General features: G+C 37.5%; 1 non-coding gene across 1 annotated transcript; it reads left to right on the top strand.

Annotated features, from left to right (window-relative positions):
- Positions 1–17274: 17274 nt before the first annotated feature.
- TRNAS-GGA (transfer RNA serine (anticodon GGA)) lies at positions 17275–17346 on the top strand. The gene has a single exon. It is a non-coding gene; the product is annotated as a tRNA-Ser (tRNA).
- Positions 17347–17741: the final 395 nt, after the last annotated feature.

The following is a 17741-nucleotide window of genomic DNA, read 5'->3' as shown; positions in this document are numbered from 1 at the left end:
CATTAACTCAGTACCCCCTTTAATGAAAACTTGTTAGAAGAAATACCACTCTTCACCTTCACCCTGTTTACTTCACTGATCTAGATGGGGGAAAAAACGAAAATAAAACCTCAAACATTCACTTACCAATATGCTGAGCCATTTATAATTCTGAAATCACATTAAAAGCAACTAACAAACACCAAGGGGAAAGGGGCAAAAATACTTCAGTACAATTAAAAGAAATTGAAATGACCCTTGGAAGCAAACCGTGATGAATGAAAAACAGCAACTCTTTTCCCAAGTAAAAAAAATTATCAAAATGACTGCATGATGCCTAAAATGTGTACATCATTTAGAAGGGTGACAATTCACTTGATTGTTAAACCCAGTAGTGATAAATTGTAGTTTTCTAAAAGGGACCAAATGACCTGAAAAATAATGTACTTAAAATTTAAGAAAGCATTCCTTTCAAATATATATGATAATGCTTTGAGTTCAATATTGTGATTTTTAACACAATAAGTGATTTTCTTATTGATAGCTAAACGTTGCTAATACCTTACATATATAACTTTGTCTCATAACTCTACCACGGGCAGAATCCAACTGCAAGCCCAGCATGCATTTTTATTGCTTTCACCTTGCTAAATCATTTCCAATATAGAAAATCTATCCCAATTTAGTTGTGATTAGCCTTAACTAATCCTAGAATATATTTTTATAAGTCACCATATTTGGCTACTCCTTCGACTTCCCAATGAATGGAATGAAGAACTTAAACTTTTGGTCTTGGCTATATTTCAGGAAAGCTGTTTGCCTTATTTGGAACATTTGGAAAAAAAAAATAATGCAGACAGCAATACTCTTGAGTCAAATTTGTGCCACAGTCAGTCACTCTTCCTGAGATGTCAGGACTATATAATTTTATAACAGAGTAGATTTTTTTCTTGGTCTGCCTCTATTCCCCAAACTGTAATTCCATTCAAAGAAATATTTTCCATGTAAGTCAGTGTGGACTAGAACTATCATTAGGAGACTGCTTTTAGAATATTATTGGTGTTTACCTGGCAGAAAACACATAAAGCTGCTTGCTATTCCAATTTTTATAATTTTCCTGAAGATGTTCCTTTTTAATGATGAAACCCATGGAAGGATTTTGGCTTTTTCTGTTTAAAATATTTGCTGCAGAGCTCAACCTTAAATTAGGTATTGTAGATATGGGATTTCTTTTTTTCTAACTGAATAAATGTAAGCATGATGTGTCACCAGAAATTTTTCCCAGGAGAAATCTATCTCGTGAGGGTGTGATTCATTTGGCCCAGGGAGACTACAAAACTAGTACCACTAGCCCATACTCCTGGGATTTTGCTTTTCATGAAGTAGTGTGGGTATTATCTACTACCCTTTCTTCATGTCATTTTTCTATAGAGATCTCCTTTTACAATTGGTGAATTCCATTTCACTTTTTCTATAGTAACCACACATCCCTTGAGTAAGAAATATGGCTATGGAAACATGAATAAGACTTGGACTTGACAGCAATGAGCTTAGCATTAAATGGAGACATGTTTGTACATATTCTATCCTTCTGTGTAACCATCCAAACAAAATGGGGCCTGGATGAGGTTGACTTTGAAACTTTATGAGCAACTAACCTGCACACATGCTGAAGTGTCAGAGGAAGGATTTGCACTTATGCTTATAGGCTCCAGTTCTTTTCACTGTGTTTCTTCAGGATCTATGGGTTATAGGCCTGTGTACCTTAAAAGCTTTATCAATAAGTGAACCAGATAACATCTTTGAATGTATATATTTTTTGGCTTGTGTTGGAGGCAAAGTTCATAGAACTGGGAATCCAACATAAAAATGACTGTCCTTTCTCCCATGACTCCTAGACAAAATTAAACTGGAATCATTCTTGAGTCCTAGATCCTCAGGAAAGAATCAAATATCACATAAGCAAGTTGATAACAAGAATTTTTTGAAATGTCTTTCTCATATCAAAGAATCAATTCAGATTGCATATGCTTGCCTGAAGTTGAAATTTAGAAGAAACTTATAAATCATAAGATAAATAACAGCCTTTACTTTTTGAATTTAGTTTAATATTTAATATTTAGTTTAATATTAATATATAATATTTAGTTCAGTTCTTTGAAAACTAGCTATTTATTTACAAACATGTGTGAAGGGATAGTATACATACAACAGTGAATGGCAAATCTCCTACCTTCAGTTTGCTTAAAATGGTTAATAAAGTACTTGTGTAATATTTCTCAGTACACTAAAGTACTAATTATATAGTTTTGTACCTGAAGCCTTCTGAAGGTATACTAGTAAAGAGCATTAAAAATGACACATGTAGGGAGAAAAGACATTAGGGTATATTAAATAATGAGTACAAATAGCAATTTCATGACTATCTCATATATGTAGTTTCATCTTTGTGTTTGTATTTAAAAAGTACAAAATGCGAACTCAGTGTTATAACAACTTTGTCAATTAACAAATTTTACAATCTGTAATTTCATCACAAACTTTCCAAGTACTATAAACACTAGTTATTTTTGACGCCCTTTCTATGTTTTCTGCAAACTCCCATGTGAAATAAATAGCAATGTATTCAACTCTATTATTCATTGGTAGACATGTTTAGTATAAATAGAGAGAAAAGAGGAATCCTAGAAAAGCCCACTTATTTTATGCAGCATGTATATGATAAACAGCGTATCAAGATTTCAATTAAAATAGAAACTCACATTGAATGTTTGCTTGCAGTCCTGGACTTCCCTTGTGGCTCAGCTGGTAAAGAATCTACCTGCAGTGTGGGAGACCTGCGTTCAGTCCTTGGGTTGGGAAGATCCCCTGGAGAAGGGAAAGGCTACTCAGTCCAGTATTCTGGCCTGGAGAATTCCACGGAGTAGGACACGACTGAGCGACTTTCAGGTTCACTTTGTAGTACTGACAGTATGCTCATAATTGTTGGTTCCAAAGACATTGTGAAGAATTTTAATGATTTGATTTGTAAGGAATACATCAGCATTAACCAGAGGTGGTGAAACATCTCTGGCTTTAGCTTTTAGACTCTCCCACACCCTTTTGGTTTTGCAGTTTCCTTTCCTTACATTGGATTTTGTCATAAGGATAGGTGTAGTCATATGGGGAAATGTGAGATTGATTGGATAGCAGCAACATAATATAGAGCGAATGGACCTAAGAGTCAAGATTTCACTTAATGAAATAATTTTGATATAGTTTGTACTAAGAAAATGAAAACCTAAAGGAAACCATTTTATCAATATTACTATTTAAAATTCTAATTATTTAGAATTGTAAGAAGAAAAAGACTCTAAAAAATTGTATTGTGCTCTCCTGTCTTGAAAGACAGTGGTAAAATAAAGCTGAAAACTCAAACAATAAGGAGGGTAAAGCAAAGAAAGGATAATGCCAGTGGCAGTGTTAAGAAGGATAACCATAGGACCGAAATGCCCAAGAGAGGGAAACCCACTACAGCTGAAATCCTGTCTTACTCAGGGGCTTCCCTGGTAGCTCAGACAGTAAAGAAGCTGCCTGAAATGCAGGAGACCTGGGTTCAGTCCTTGGGAAGAAAAGATCCCCTGGAGAAGGGAATGGCTACCCAATCCAGTATTCTTGTTAGAGAATTCCATGGAGCCTGGAAATCAGTCCTGAATATTCACTGGAAGGACTGATGCTGAAGCTGAAACTCCAATACTTTGGCCACCTGACGTGAAGAACTGACTCATTAGAAAAGATCTTGATGCTGAGAAAGATTGAAGTCAGGAGGAGAAGGGGACAACAGAGGATGAGATGGTTGGATGACATCACCGACTCAATGGACATGAGTTTGAGTAAACTCTGGGAGTTGGTGATGAACAGGGAGGCCTGCAGCGTGCTGCAGTCCATGGGTCACAAAAAGTCGGACAGGACTGAGCGACTGAACTGATGTTGAATGCAAGAAATTTGTAATTGCCATCTCCACTAAAGTTGGTGTGAAAATCCCCAAATATTGCATTGATGCCTGCTTCAAGTTGAAACCTGCAGAAGCCCATGGTGAGATTCTTGACACAGAGAAACAAAGCCAGATTAGAGGGCAGTGCAGTATCCATCAGAAAGCTCTGGGCTCTCCAAGTATGCCAATAATCATAGTGATTCTCAGGTCCATGATTATCTGATATCAGTGTTCTCACAAATGGAGATTATCCTCACAAATTGGTGCTCTGAATCTCCAGCAAGGAATGCTAATTAAAATAACTGAAACGTTAAAAATATAGTATTGCTTGAAAAGGCATTCATACCAGCATATGTTTTCAGCTCAGATCTTTTTTTCTTGAGATATTGGTACATGGAAAGAGCTAATATTTTTTGACCAAAGATAAAATTTTCATGATAGCCAATTCTTCAAAATATTTTATTTTAAAATTAGACACTTTTGTCATTGACAAATTGTTCCATATGCAAATTACAATTACTAAAAAGTGAAGTAATTATTCAATATAAATAATAACTTACTATCATTTTTCCCAGGAATAAAAATGAGGTTTTTTTAAAAGTACAAGACCACCTCACTAAAGTCATAATGCTATTGATATTCATGAATTTTTCAGTGAGCCTGGATTTATTTTTTATTTATCATGTATCAGATAATCTGAATGTAATGGTTCACAATTTCAAAAGACATTGATTCTATTTGTGGAAATAAGAGTAGACAATAGTCGATAAAATATATATGCTCCATATATAAGAAGATTTATGTTATTTGAAAAATAGCAACACATATTAAGTTTTTCCCTTATTTGGGGGAAACATTTAGATTCCGTAGAACATAATTACAATGCTTGACAAAGGGAGTACTGCCCAGCTAATGGAGGACTCTGAGAGAGAAGGACCTGCCTAGTGTTTTGGAAAGTATTGGAGCTAGCATAGGTTTAGTTTATTAGTGTTACAGTTTTGAAAATCAACAACTCAGTATGAAACTTACAGGAAAATTAATAACCAACTATCCTCAAAGACATCCATTGAGATATTTTGCAGCACTTAGGATTCATCCAAGTATAGCATTTGTAATATGGGAAAATAGCCTTACATAATAACCCTTCCTTTAAAATGGTGGCAATTGCCAAGGGCCTAATATAAGTTGGCAAAAAGTGCCTGTGTACTTCAATCAAGAGCTGATTTAATCTTATTATAAAAACTATAATGGTTTTATTGAACTCCTATCTAGTCTCTATTGGTCTAGTCATGTAGATAGAAATTCACTTCCCCTTTTGGTTTTTTCACTTAAGATGTTTTGGAAAAGGAAATGAAAATTACCAAGATAATGTAGTTGATTGTAAGAACAAGAAAGCTTCGAAGCTGAAGTAGTTTAGTTGGGGAGTGTCAGTGAGGCTTCCATGGAGTGCTTAGGTGTTTCCTGCCAGTTGGAATGGGGCACTCTTTTTGCAAAGATAGGAAAACAGTATTTGTTTCACATTGTCTTTAACATGTCCAGCAAGCCATCCTTTGTACTCTGTTGCATAATTCATCTAGCACCACTGTCTCACATAACAGTTGTTGTACGCACCTATTGAGAGATTGACAAGTAAATCAATTTAAAAAGTAGAAATAAGTAACTCTGATGAACATTTACATTCTCAAATGAAAGAGAAAGCATTAAAGGTTATGCGTGATGCACACATCACTGAAAAATTTTGGAGATATAGAGAAAAGTGAATTATAGACATTGAATCCTAAGGGAGGGTGAGCTTTTGATTCTCCATGAGAGTATTCCTTAGTTATCTCTTTGTGCAATAAGAGGGACATGAAGAATGATTAATTAACAGGAAACATTGTGGTGAGCTTAGATGACTTTGCACACAGCATTTCAATCTCCAGTGTTGCCTCACTAACCTCCCGACTTCAGTCACTAAACTGGCTTGGTGGAACAAATCTAGCTCTTGGGTAGAAAAAAAAATATGATGTCTTAGCATTAAATAAATATTATTTTTGTTTAAAACATGCAGTCCTTGTAGCTAGGCTCAAGATTTCTTGAAATTAAGTCCATGTCTGACATTCCATTTTTTTTAGGAACACATCTCAAAAGAGTACCCAGTGCCATTGTCCCTCTGTCACTGATCTTTCTCTCCCTGGTACAATTTTTCTTAGTGTTTCAAGACTTCTTTTTGAATCTTAGTGCCTGTGATTGGATTCCTGCTACTTATTTTTGGATCTAAGGATCCTGACAAGGTCCTTGCTTGGAATTTTGTCTATTTTATGAGAAATTCATTACTGTTTGTCACTGAATAACCCAGACACAATTAACCACCTAAAGTTTATCTATTGAATACTCAATATATTTTAGTAACTGTGTTAAATGCAGAGATACAGTAGTAAATAGAGCAACATTTTATCTATCTCCCTGAGGTTTACAAGCTAGTGACAAAGCTGGCACTGTGCATGTATTCAGAATGGTGAAGGATGTTGCAAAGGGCCATGACAAAACCTATGGAGGTGTGCAGCCAGGCATCTAATTTGGTCTGGATGGTCCAGGAATGGCTTCTCACGAAAGGATGTTGGAACAGTGACCAGGAAAGAATTAGCAAAGTGAACATGAACAGGAGAATATTTATGCAGAAGGAAAGATGCATATAAAGACCTAGCAGCATAAACAGATGGCAGTTGAAAAGAACTTATTGATAGTGATGTTAAGCAAACAGGAAAATTGACGGGAATGACTATTTCCAGTCATATCTTCATTTGGAATAAAATGTTCACATTTAGAGTTAATATTTGTTTCTAAATTTATTCTTAATGTATCACTTTTAAAAAGTTAAGAATATTATTAAGATGTTGGGCTCAATTGCATAATATTGTTTGGACATTTTTTATTGTGATATTTAGACTAATATATATATTATACACATTATAGGGGACAACAGTTTGACTCAGTTTTTATTAGTCTTGACACCCCGTTTTGATTCCTGGGTTGGGAGGATCCCCTAGAGAAGGGATAGGCTATCCACTCCCACTTTTCTTGGGCTACCCTTTTGACTCAGCTGGTAAAGAATCTGCCTGCAATGCAGGATACCTGGCTTGGATCCTTGGGTTGGAAAGATACCCTGGAGAAGGGAAAGGTATTCTGGCCTGGAGAATTCCATGGACTATAGTCCATGGGGTCGAAAGGAGTTGGACATGACTGAGTGACTTTCACTCACTTGTTCAGAATCAAGCTTAAACAAGTGCATACTGTCACTCCATGCTTATGCATTTAAGTTCACCAAATCATCAGAAAAATTGGTGTGAGAGACAATTGTGGAATTGCTATTTCAAGTCTTCTCCATAATGACTCAGGATGGGACAGAGAATGCTGTCTGATGCAAATAAGAGCTGCAGAGCAATGTTATAATTCAAATTGCTAATGTGGACAGAAAGAGTTGGTGTAGACTGGAAGAGGAGTCAGCTTAAGGAGGGGGAGTTAGTTAAGTTTGTCTCTGCCCAAAGCCCTGCTCTCTTTTTCACAAACCTGAATTGATCTGGGCCTGCTTGGTTTCACCTTAGGCTATTTTTATGAAAAGGTTTCATATCTGAGAGAAACAGAGATACAACTTCAAAGCTTGAAGGGGTAGCAAGGATAGGTGTTAGGCAGCTTCTAAAATGCCGCCCCTGCCCCCCACCGATCCCAGTGTCCTGTTGTGAATGCACTTTGGTAATGAACTCCCTCTGAGTGTTGGTGTGTATGGCTCTATCTAGCAAATCATTTCTAACAAAAGAATATTGTAAGAATGCTGAGATGTTCTCATAAGACTAAACATGCAAATATCCTGAAGTTGTAGCACTAGGCATTTATCCAAGTGAAATGAGAACTATGATCATGCAAAAATCTGTACACAGATGTTTGTAACAGCTTTAGTCATAATAGTAAAAAAACTGACATTAACCTAGATGTCTTCAACAGGTTGATGATTAAACAGTGTCACATACCTACCCTGGAATAAAAGTCAGGAATAAACAGGAACAAACTATTGATACATACTACTTAACAAATCTCCAGAGAATTTTGTTGAGTGAAAAAAGTCAACCCCCAAAGCCTGCATATTGAATGATTTGATTTATATAACAGAAATGGAGAACAGGATAGTGGGTTTCAGAGTTTAAGGGCAGAATAGAATGGGAAGAAAAGAGCAAGATAAGAAATAAGTGTGTAGATTAAACTGTTCAATATCTTGTTATTGATAAACATAGACATGTGATAAAATTGTGTGGAATTAATTACATTTGCCCCTTTCATGGATCACTGCCCTGGAGTAGTGAAGCTATGAGCCATGCCGTGTAGGGCCACCCAAGACAGATGGGTCATGGTGGAGAGTTCTGACAAAACATGATCCACTGGGGGAGGGAATGGCAAGCCACTCCAGTATATTAGCTGTGAGAACACCACGAACTGCATAAAAAGGCAAAATATATGGCATCAAAATATGAGCTTCGCAGGTGGGAAGGTGTCCAGTATGCTGGTGGAGATGAGTGGAGGAAACTACTAATATCTTCAGAAAGAATAAAGCAGCTGGGCCAAAGTGGAAATGACCTTCAGTTGTGGATGTATGCCAGCAAATTTGGAAACTCAGCAGGGCCACAGTACTGGAAATGATCAGTTTTCATCCCAATCCCAAAGAAAGGCAATGCCAAAGAATGCTCAGACTACTGCACAACTGTACTCATCTCACATGCTAGTAAAGTAATGCTTAAAATTCTCCAAGCCAGGCTTGAGCAATATGTGAACTGTGAACTTCCAGATGTTCAAGCTGGTTTTAGAAAAGGCAGAGGAACCAGAGATCAAATTGCCAACATCCACTGGATCATGGATAAAGCAAGAGAGTTCCAGAAAAACAACTATTTCTGCTTTATTGACTATGCCAAAGCCTTTGACTGTATGGATCACAATAAACTGTGGAAAATTCTGAAAGAGATGGGAATACCAGACCACCTGATCTGCCTCTTGAGAAACCTGGATGCAGGTCAGGAAGCAACAGTTAGAACTGGACATGGAACAACAGACTGGTTCCAAATAGGAAAAGGAGTAGGTCAAGGCTGTATATTGTCACCCTGCTTATTTAACTTCTATGCAGAGTACATCATGAGAAATGCTGGGCTGGAGGACGCACAAGCTGGAATCAAGATTGCTGGGAGAAATATCAGTAACCTCAGATCTGAAGATGACACCACCTTTATGGCAGAAAGTGAAGAAGAACTAAAGAACCTCTTGATGAAAGTGAAAGAGGAGAGTGAAAAAGTTGGCTTAAAGCTTAACATTCAGAAAATGAAGATCATGGCATCTGGTCCCATTACTTCATGGCAAATAGATGGGGAAACAGTGGAAATTGTGGCTGACTTTATTTTTCTGGGCTCCAAAATCACTGCAGATGGTGATTGCAGCAATGAAATTAAAAGACACTTACTCCTTGGAAAGAAATTTATGACCAACCTCCTGCTGCTAAGTCGCTTCTGTCATCTGACTCTGTGTGATCCCATAGGCGGCAGCCCACCAGGCTCCACCATCCCTGGGATTCTCCAGGCAGGAATGCTGGCGTGGGTTGCCATTTCCTTCTCCAATGCATGAAAGGGAAATGTGAAAGTGAAGTTGCTCAGTCGTGTCCGACTCTTCGCGACCCCATGGACAGCAGCTTACTAGGCTCCTCCATCCATGCATTTTCCAGGCAAGAGTACTGGAGTGGGTTGCCATTGCCTTCTCCATGACCAACCTAGACAGCATATTACTAGCAGAGACATTACTTTATCAACAGAGGTCCATCTAGTCAAGGCTACGGCTTTTCAGTGGTCATGTATGGATGTGAGAGTTGGACTATAAAGAAAGCTGAGCACTGAAGAATTGATGCTTTTGAAGACTCTTGAGAGTCCCTTGGACTGCAAGGAGATCCAACCAGTCCATCCTAAAGGAGATCAGTCCTGGGTGTTCACTGGAAGAACTGATGTTGAAGCTGAAACTCCGATACTTTGGCCACCTGATGTGAAGAGCTGACTCATTTGAAAAGACCCTGATGGTGGGAAAGATTGAGGGCTGGAGGAGAAGGGAATGACAGAGGATGAGGCGGTTGGATTGCATCACCGACTCGATGGGCATGGGTTTGGGTGGACTCCAGGATTTGGTGATGGCAGGGAGGCCTGGCGTGCTGTGGTTCATGGGGTTACAAAGAGTCGGACATGACTGAGCGACTGCACTGAACTGAACTGTGGATGTATCTGGTGATGAAAATAAACTCTGATGCTGTAAAGAGCAGTATGGCCTAGAACCCTAGGATGTTAGGTCCATGAATCAAAGTAAATTAGTTGTGGTCAAACAGGAGATGGCAAGATGAGTAAACATTGACATCTTAGGAATCAGTGAACTAATATGGACAGGAATTGGTGAAGCAAATTCAGATGAACATTACACCTACTACTGTGGGCAAGAATCCCATAAAAGAAATGGAATAGCCCTCATAACCAAAAAAAGAGTCTGAAATGAAATACTTAGGTGAAACCTTAAAATCGACAGAGTGATCTCAATTTGTTTCCAAGGCAAACTATTCAAGATCCCATAATCTAAATTTGTGACCCAAACACTAATGCCAAAGAAGTTGATCAGTTCTATGAAAACCTATAAGACCTTTTAGCTGCTGCTGCTACTAAGTCACTTCAGTCGTATCCAACTCTTAGCGATCCCGTGGACTGCAGCCTACCAGGCTCCTCCACCCATGGGATTTTCCAGGCAAAAGTACTGGGGTGGGTTGCCATTTCCTTCTCTGAAGACCTCTTAGAACTAACACCAAAAAAAGATGTCCTATTCATCATAGGGGATTGGGATGCAAAAGTAGGAAGTCAAGAGATACCTAGTGTAACAGGCAAGTTTGGCCTTGGAGTACAAAATGAAGCAGGGCAAAGGCTAACAGAATTCTGCCAAGAGAATGCACTGGTCACAGCAAATACCTTTTTCAACAACACGAGATATGACTTTACACATGGACATCACCAAATGGTCAATACTGAAATCAGATTGATTACATTCTTTGTATTTGAAGATGGAAAAGCTGCATATAGTCAGCAAAAACAAGATCCAGAGTTGACTGTGGCTCAGATCATCAGCTCCTCATAATTAAATTCAGGCTTAAACTAAAGAAAGCAGGGGAAACCACTATGTCAGCAAGATACTACTTAAATCAAATGTCCTATGAATAGTTTAGGTGATGAATAGATTCAAGGGATTAGATCTAGTAAACAGAATGCTGAAGAACTATGGATACAGTTCAATAATACTGTACAGGAGGCAGTGAATAAAACTATCCCAAAGAAAAAGAAGTGCAAGAAGACAAAGTGGTTGTCTGAAGAGGCTTCACAAATAACTGAGGGAAGAAGAGATGCCCAAGATGAAGCTCCACTGATTTGGCCACCTGCTGAGAACAGCTGACTGACTGGAAAAGACCCTGATGCTGGGAACAATTAAAGGCAGAAGGAGAAGAGGACCACAGAGGATGAGATGGTTGGATGGCATCGCTGATTCAGTGGATATGGAAATGGACAAACTCTGGGAGATGGTAAGGGACTGGGAAGCCTGGAGTGCTGCAGTCCATGGGGTCGCGAAGAGTCAGACATGACTTGGCGACTGAACAACAACCGCGAGTGCACCAAAGGACAAGAGCAACTGGAGACATCTGAATAACGTGTATGGATCATGTCAATGTCAATATCCAGAACGTGATATTTTACTGTAGTTTTGAAAGGTGTTACCACTGGATGAATCTGGACAAAGGGCACATAGACTCTCTTTGTATAATTTCTTAACAACCGTACATAATTCTACAATTATTTCAATGAACAAATTCCATGAAAGACTAATGGGATGTCACTTGTGAAATGAGCTTACAGGAAGACCTGATCTCTCTCTGTTTCTTGCTCTCTCTCCCTCTCTCTGTCTCTTTTAACCCTTGTTCTGAGGGACACTAGCTGCTGCTGTGTTATGAGTAGCATAGAAAGTCCCATACATCAAAAATTGATGTCTCCAGGCAATAGCAAGCAAGAGCCTGAATCTCACAAAACGTTGTGAGTCCCTTAGAAATGGATCTTCAGAGATCTTCTCACAGCTACCTGAGTGGCTTGACAGCAGATATCCCCTACTCTCATAAAGTCTTGGGGTAACTATAGCATGTGCTTATGCCTCAGTGCAGCCTTGTGAGAGATCCTGAGCAGAGGCACCCAGATAAGCCAAGCAGGATTCATGACCACAGAAACTGTGAGATGATAAACACCTGCTGTTGCATTGTTTACGATAGCCAAGATATGGAAGCAACCTAAATGTCCATCAACAGATGCATGGATAAAGAATATGTGAGACACACACACACACTGGAGTGCTATTCAGTCATATAAATGAATGAAACTTTTCCATTTGCAACATGTGTGGACTTGGAGGGCATATTCTAGAGTGAAATAAGTTAGAGAGAGACAGATAGATACTGTATGATATCACCTATATATGGATTCTAAAACCTGCAACAAACTGTTGAATAACAAAAAGGTAGCAGACTTACAAATATTGAGAACAAACTTGTGGTGCCAGTGGGAAGAGGGTAAGGGAGATGGGTAGTATAAGGGTAGGAGATGAAAAGGCACACACCATTAGGTATAAAATAAGCTACAAGGATATACTGTATAACACAAGGAATATAGTATTTTATAATTATTTATAAGTGGAGCATAACTTTTAAAAATTGTGTATTGCTATATTGTATACCTGTTAACATGTTTTATTGCAACTATAATTCAATTTGAAAAGAGCAAAGCAGGAAAAAACTCAACATCTGTTGCTTTAAGCTGCTGAATTTGGGGATAGTTTGTTAGGCAGCAGTAGATAAATAAGGGAAGAATCATATATCTGACAATGATAGAGCCTAAAAATTCTCCTCATTGGTTTCTCACAGTGTCTGATGGGATGGCAGTGCCCTATTCTCTGTCTTCGTTTCATCCTTTTAATAAAAACAAACAAACAAACAAACAAGCTTTAGCCCTATAGAATGTGTCAGTCCTCTCCATCCCTACTCTAGCCTCCTCTTAGCTTGCAAGGGTAACAGGAGTGAATCCCTTGCTCTCTGGCTTTTGTTGGGTTGAACCAATGAGAAGGGACCTCAGGAGACCAGAGGGCAGGAGAGGAGTGAAGTTATGTTTGTCTTTTCTGGCTCCCTCCCTGTAAGGTCACCCTGAATAAGCCTTATCCATTGAAGGAAGTTTCTCCCTGTCTTAAAGCAGCCTGAGGTCCTGATCTTTGGACTCTTCCTTTCAGGTCCAGGGGTGAATATCAGCCCTGAGGCTGTTAGCACTGCTTCCTTGTATCTATTCTTTGTGGTTCCCCTACACTCCAACCACATCTTGGCACATAGTTCTTTGCAAATTATCTCACTTTGATGATAAGTATTCTTTGTGAGATTACAGTGGTTTTTTCCATCTTATTTCCCTTTCTCTTCCCTTTCTCTACCTTTGGCTTCTTTCCCTTTCTTTTTCTCCTGAATTTACCTTGATGTTCTTTCTAATGTTAATCAATTTGACCTTTCCAATTTTCCACAAAGATTATTACTTAGAAGGCAGAAATTGCCAAACAGTTGCAAAGGTGTTGATTATTTTAGTTTAGGGTTACCTTTTAAAGTTGTGCAGCTTTTGTGTGGCAGAAAAATCTCCAGGCAGAGGAAGCAAAGTAAGCTTGAAATCCATACTAGACCACGTTCCACCCACCAGACTGTGGAGCAGGACATGCCCTGCCCTGACTCAAGAAAATGGCACATCTATTTTCTTATAAAGGCACCTTTTACTAGCCAAGTTGTACTCCCAGAGAGGTCTCTCTGCTGTCCAAAAAAGACCCTCTTTCTAAATGACACCAAGGACAGTCTGCTTTCTGAAGCTCTGTCTTGTCTCTGGCACATTGAAATAATAATAATCTAAAATATCCTGAAAGTACGAAAGAAGTGTTTGTGAATCAGGGTGTGTGATTTTTAGTAATAGGAAGCTAAAAAGGACATCTGTCGTCTGCTTAGGTACACACTTTAAAAAAGCTGAAAAGGACATTTGTACTCTGTTTAGGTAAAGATAACTACTGTGTTTCCTTTCAGTTGGCAAGTTTTCTTCCATTTGTAATATTCCTATTTTCATCATCTTTCAGATTTCTGTAGCCTATTGAATGGTGACCAACACAATTGGCCTTCAGTGAAAACATGAAATTAAGCCATAATTTAAGATATTTTTAAAGTTACTTTGGCACCTCAGTTTCACCAAAGCCCAGTGTGTTTAGAGATCCTCTCAGCTGAATAATGCACCCTCACAATTTATCAGCTGAACAAAATTTAAATGCAAGTGACAAATACACACGCGAGCTAGGCATGCACATGGAATGTCATCTCTGAAAAGTGTCAGGGAGTCTGGATAAAAGCCGATCTGTGAAGCATCCAAAAACATCTCTCACTCACTCACCCATTCATTCACAGCACAATCTCTGACTATCTTAGGGGACCCTTTGTTTTGAGGTTCTCAAGTCTGCATGTTTTACTAGTTTGTTCCTGCTCTGGGTCTGCAGTGCAGGGAATGACAGCCATTCTCTGGGAAACTTGTTTCCAAGGTGCCTCTAAATTTGCCCTGTGACATGGTTTTCTTGGTGGAGCCTAACCAAAAAGTACTGTAGAGGTTCTAGGCGATGATTTAATTTGTTGTGTCTGTGATGTTTAAAACGGGTCTGTATCAGCTTCCTTTGAGTTTAAAATATGACAGAGTTTTATTTCTACTAAATATTGTTTAAACATTTAATTTCTTAAAGCTCTAAATGTTGGATGTATTCTTATTAAAAATGCACTTTCATATCAGCTCTGTTATATTGATAAATATATTATAAAAATAATGGGATTGGGAAAGATCATTTTAATCTATGATGTGTATTATTTGAAATATTTGATTTGTAAGGTAGGTAATGAGAATATCATTTTATATTTTAAAATAAAGCACTACTTGAATTTAAATTATACTTTTTACCAAAAATAGATAAATGTAAATTGGAAATGGGGCGATCATTAAGAAAAAGATGTTTCTCAAACCTAAAATAAAGCTCCTTCAAAATATGTGATTTTATTTTTCTAAAGAAACATATTGTCTCCAATAAATATCTAGCGTTTCTAAATAAAATAATTTAGTAGACAGAAAAACATTTTGTGCACATACAGATTTCAAGATTTTTATGAACATTTATTTATAAATATATGCAAGGATTCTTTTTTCTATACTTTCTCCTTGTTGGCCAATTGCAAACTGATCACTTACAATTGTACTTGAGTGCTTAGTGACCAGAAAATTTACAAATGCTGCTGCTGCCAGAGAAACTGAAAGTGCACAAGCAGATTGAAGGAAATACTACAGGCAAAAATTAGGCATCATTAGTTACCCCTGCTAATATTGCAGAAAATTGGAATGCTTGCCTCACTGAGAATTGGAAAACATTCTGAAGTTTATTTAGAACAGCTGAAAAGATTTTTATGTATCCCATAGATATCATGATTTTGTGACATTTTGTTGTTATAGCTTGTAGCTACATTTTAAAATTTATTTGCACTAAATAGATCAGAGATACGTTTTAAAAATTCTAAATATTTTATTTGTACTTTATGAGCATACATTTAAAATTTTACATACAGACAAAAGTTTTAGGACATAAATGCTGGAATTTATGACTATTTCTATTTCCACTAGATTTTACTAATACAATGGTCATATTGACATTCTAGGATGTTAAAAAATTATATCACATTTAAGATCTTTCTTCAGAAATTTTCCTTACTAAATCATCAATAAATCATTAGGCAGTTAAGGTTTTCTTAGTAGATTGACTAAATTTACTATTACATAAGATTCAGGTGGAAAACATTTATTGAAAAAATACTATGTTTAATAGCATAATTTTAGGTGTTACAAAGAATTCAAAAATAAAATATATTATCCAGTGAGGGAAACAGAGATATGGATAACCAAAATACCAATCAGAACATTTTAAATATTCTGATGGAGGTAAACATATGCTGGCAACATCAAGAGAATTATTATTTTATGTTGCTTCATATAAATTCTTTGTAAGCTACTTTTTTTTGCTATGTGATGACTTCCGTCTGTCTCACACCTCCCTTATTTTTTCCATATTTGAGAATGAACAAAAGACAGAGAGGAATGAGTATTGTGAGACAAAATAAAATTCTTTAGAAGAATGTGTGTGTGTGTGTGTGTGTGTGTGTGTGTGTGTGTGTGCACGTGCGCATATGCGCTGTTGTATTTTTTGGGGAGACCATAGACAGTTCCTCTTAAACACTTTTTTTTCCTCTTGTGCCACTAATGGCTATATACTTTTCTTGATATTTTCAGTGTTTATACTTACTGATGACCTTACTGTCAATATCTCTGTCAAGTACATTTCCTCAACACCTGTTATAAAACGCTACAGGCTTCCATGCACATGTGACACCATATTGGAATGATCCAGTTCATTTGATATAATGCAAATAGGTAGAGTACATGTTGCCTAACATATTTAAGCACCATTATATTTTGATCAAGGGAGACTTTGGGAAGATTTTGGACGGTATAACAGATAAAGATTCTTTCAGCATGCTTCTTATTGAAACCAATCAACCAAAGAGATGCTATTGAGAAACATGCCCTTTTTGGTTAAAGATAATGCTGAGACATATGATAAAGATGTGTAATTAAATTAAGGGTTTCACAAAACCATGACCCCTTTATCCATAAATATAAGTGGGTAGGCCTATTATTTTGTAAAGTATATGGATTTTAAGTTTACCTTAAATCCTTTCTGAAGCATTTCTGATGTTTCTTTAAAGAAATAAAAATGAAAAAAAAAGAAAAAATGGGCACACAGTTGACATTCATTTGTAATTTTCATCTTTGAAGCATGTCCTATACTTAGAGGAACCATGAAGCATTTAGCACTATCAGTATGGAACTGATAAAAAGTTTTACCAGCTATTGATTTCTCATGCTGTTAGTATAGAACAGAGTCAGCAAAATGTAAAATAGAAAGAAAAATTTAAATTACTTCATTCATTCAATAAAAATCTTGTATGCACCTACTATGTATGCTGCCTTTGTGTTTGGCCTTGCTGATTATAACTGAGTAGGAGCCAATTCCTATCAACAAAGAATTTATCACACACACACACACACACTCTAGCAAAGATTTTTATCCCAGTTCGGGCATAAGGGCCAGCTTCCCTGGTGGCTCAGAGGTTAAAGCATCTGCCTGGAATGCTGGAGACCCAGGTTCGATCCCTGGGTAGAGAAGATCCCCTGGAGAAGGAAATGGCAACCCACTCCAATACTCTTGCCTGGAGAATCCCATGGAGGGAGGAGCCTGGTAGGCTACAGTCCATGGGGTCGCAAAGAGTCGGACACGACTGAGCGACTTCACTTCACTTCACTTCACTTCTTCACTTCGGGCATAAGATGGTAACCAGAATCAAGACTCGATTATTTGGGAATTAAAAGTTAAAAACAATTCATTTTTTTCTTTCACTTTCATATTGTAATTGCATATCCTTTTATTTTTTGACAGCAAGGGAAGTCTAGGAGAGAGGTAAGATGTTAGGTGCATAGAAATAGCCACAGAATGACAGGTATATGAATGTCAATTTTGTTGTAAGCCACTAAGTTAGGTACAGATAGACACTGATGATAAT

Source organism: Capricornis sumatraensis, chromosome 3, assembly GCF_032405125.1.
Source record: "Capricornis sumatraensis isolate serow.1 chromosome 3, serow.2, whole genome shotgun sequence".
Taxonomy (NCBI): domain Eukaryota; kingdom Metazoa; phylum Chordata; class Mammalia; order Artiodactyla; family Bovidae; genus Capricornis; species Capricornis sumatraensis.
This window is presented reverse-complemented; position numbering and strand designations above follow the sequence as displayed.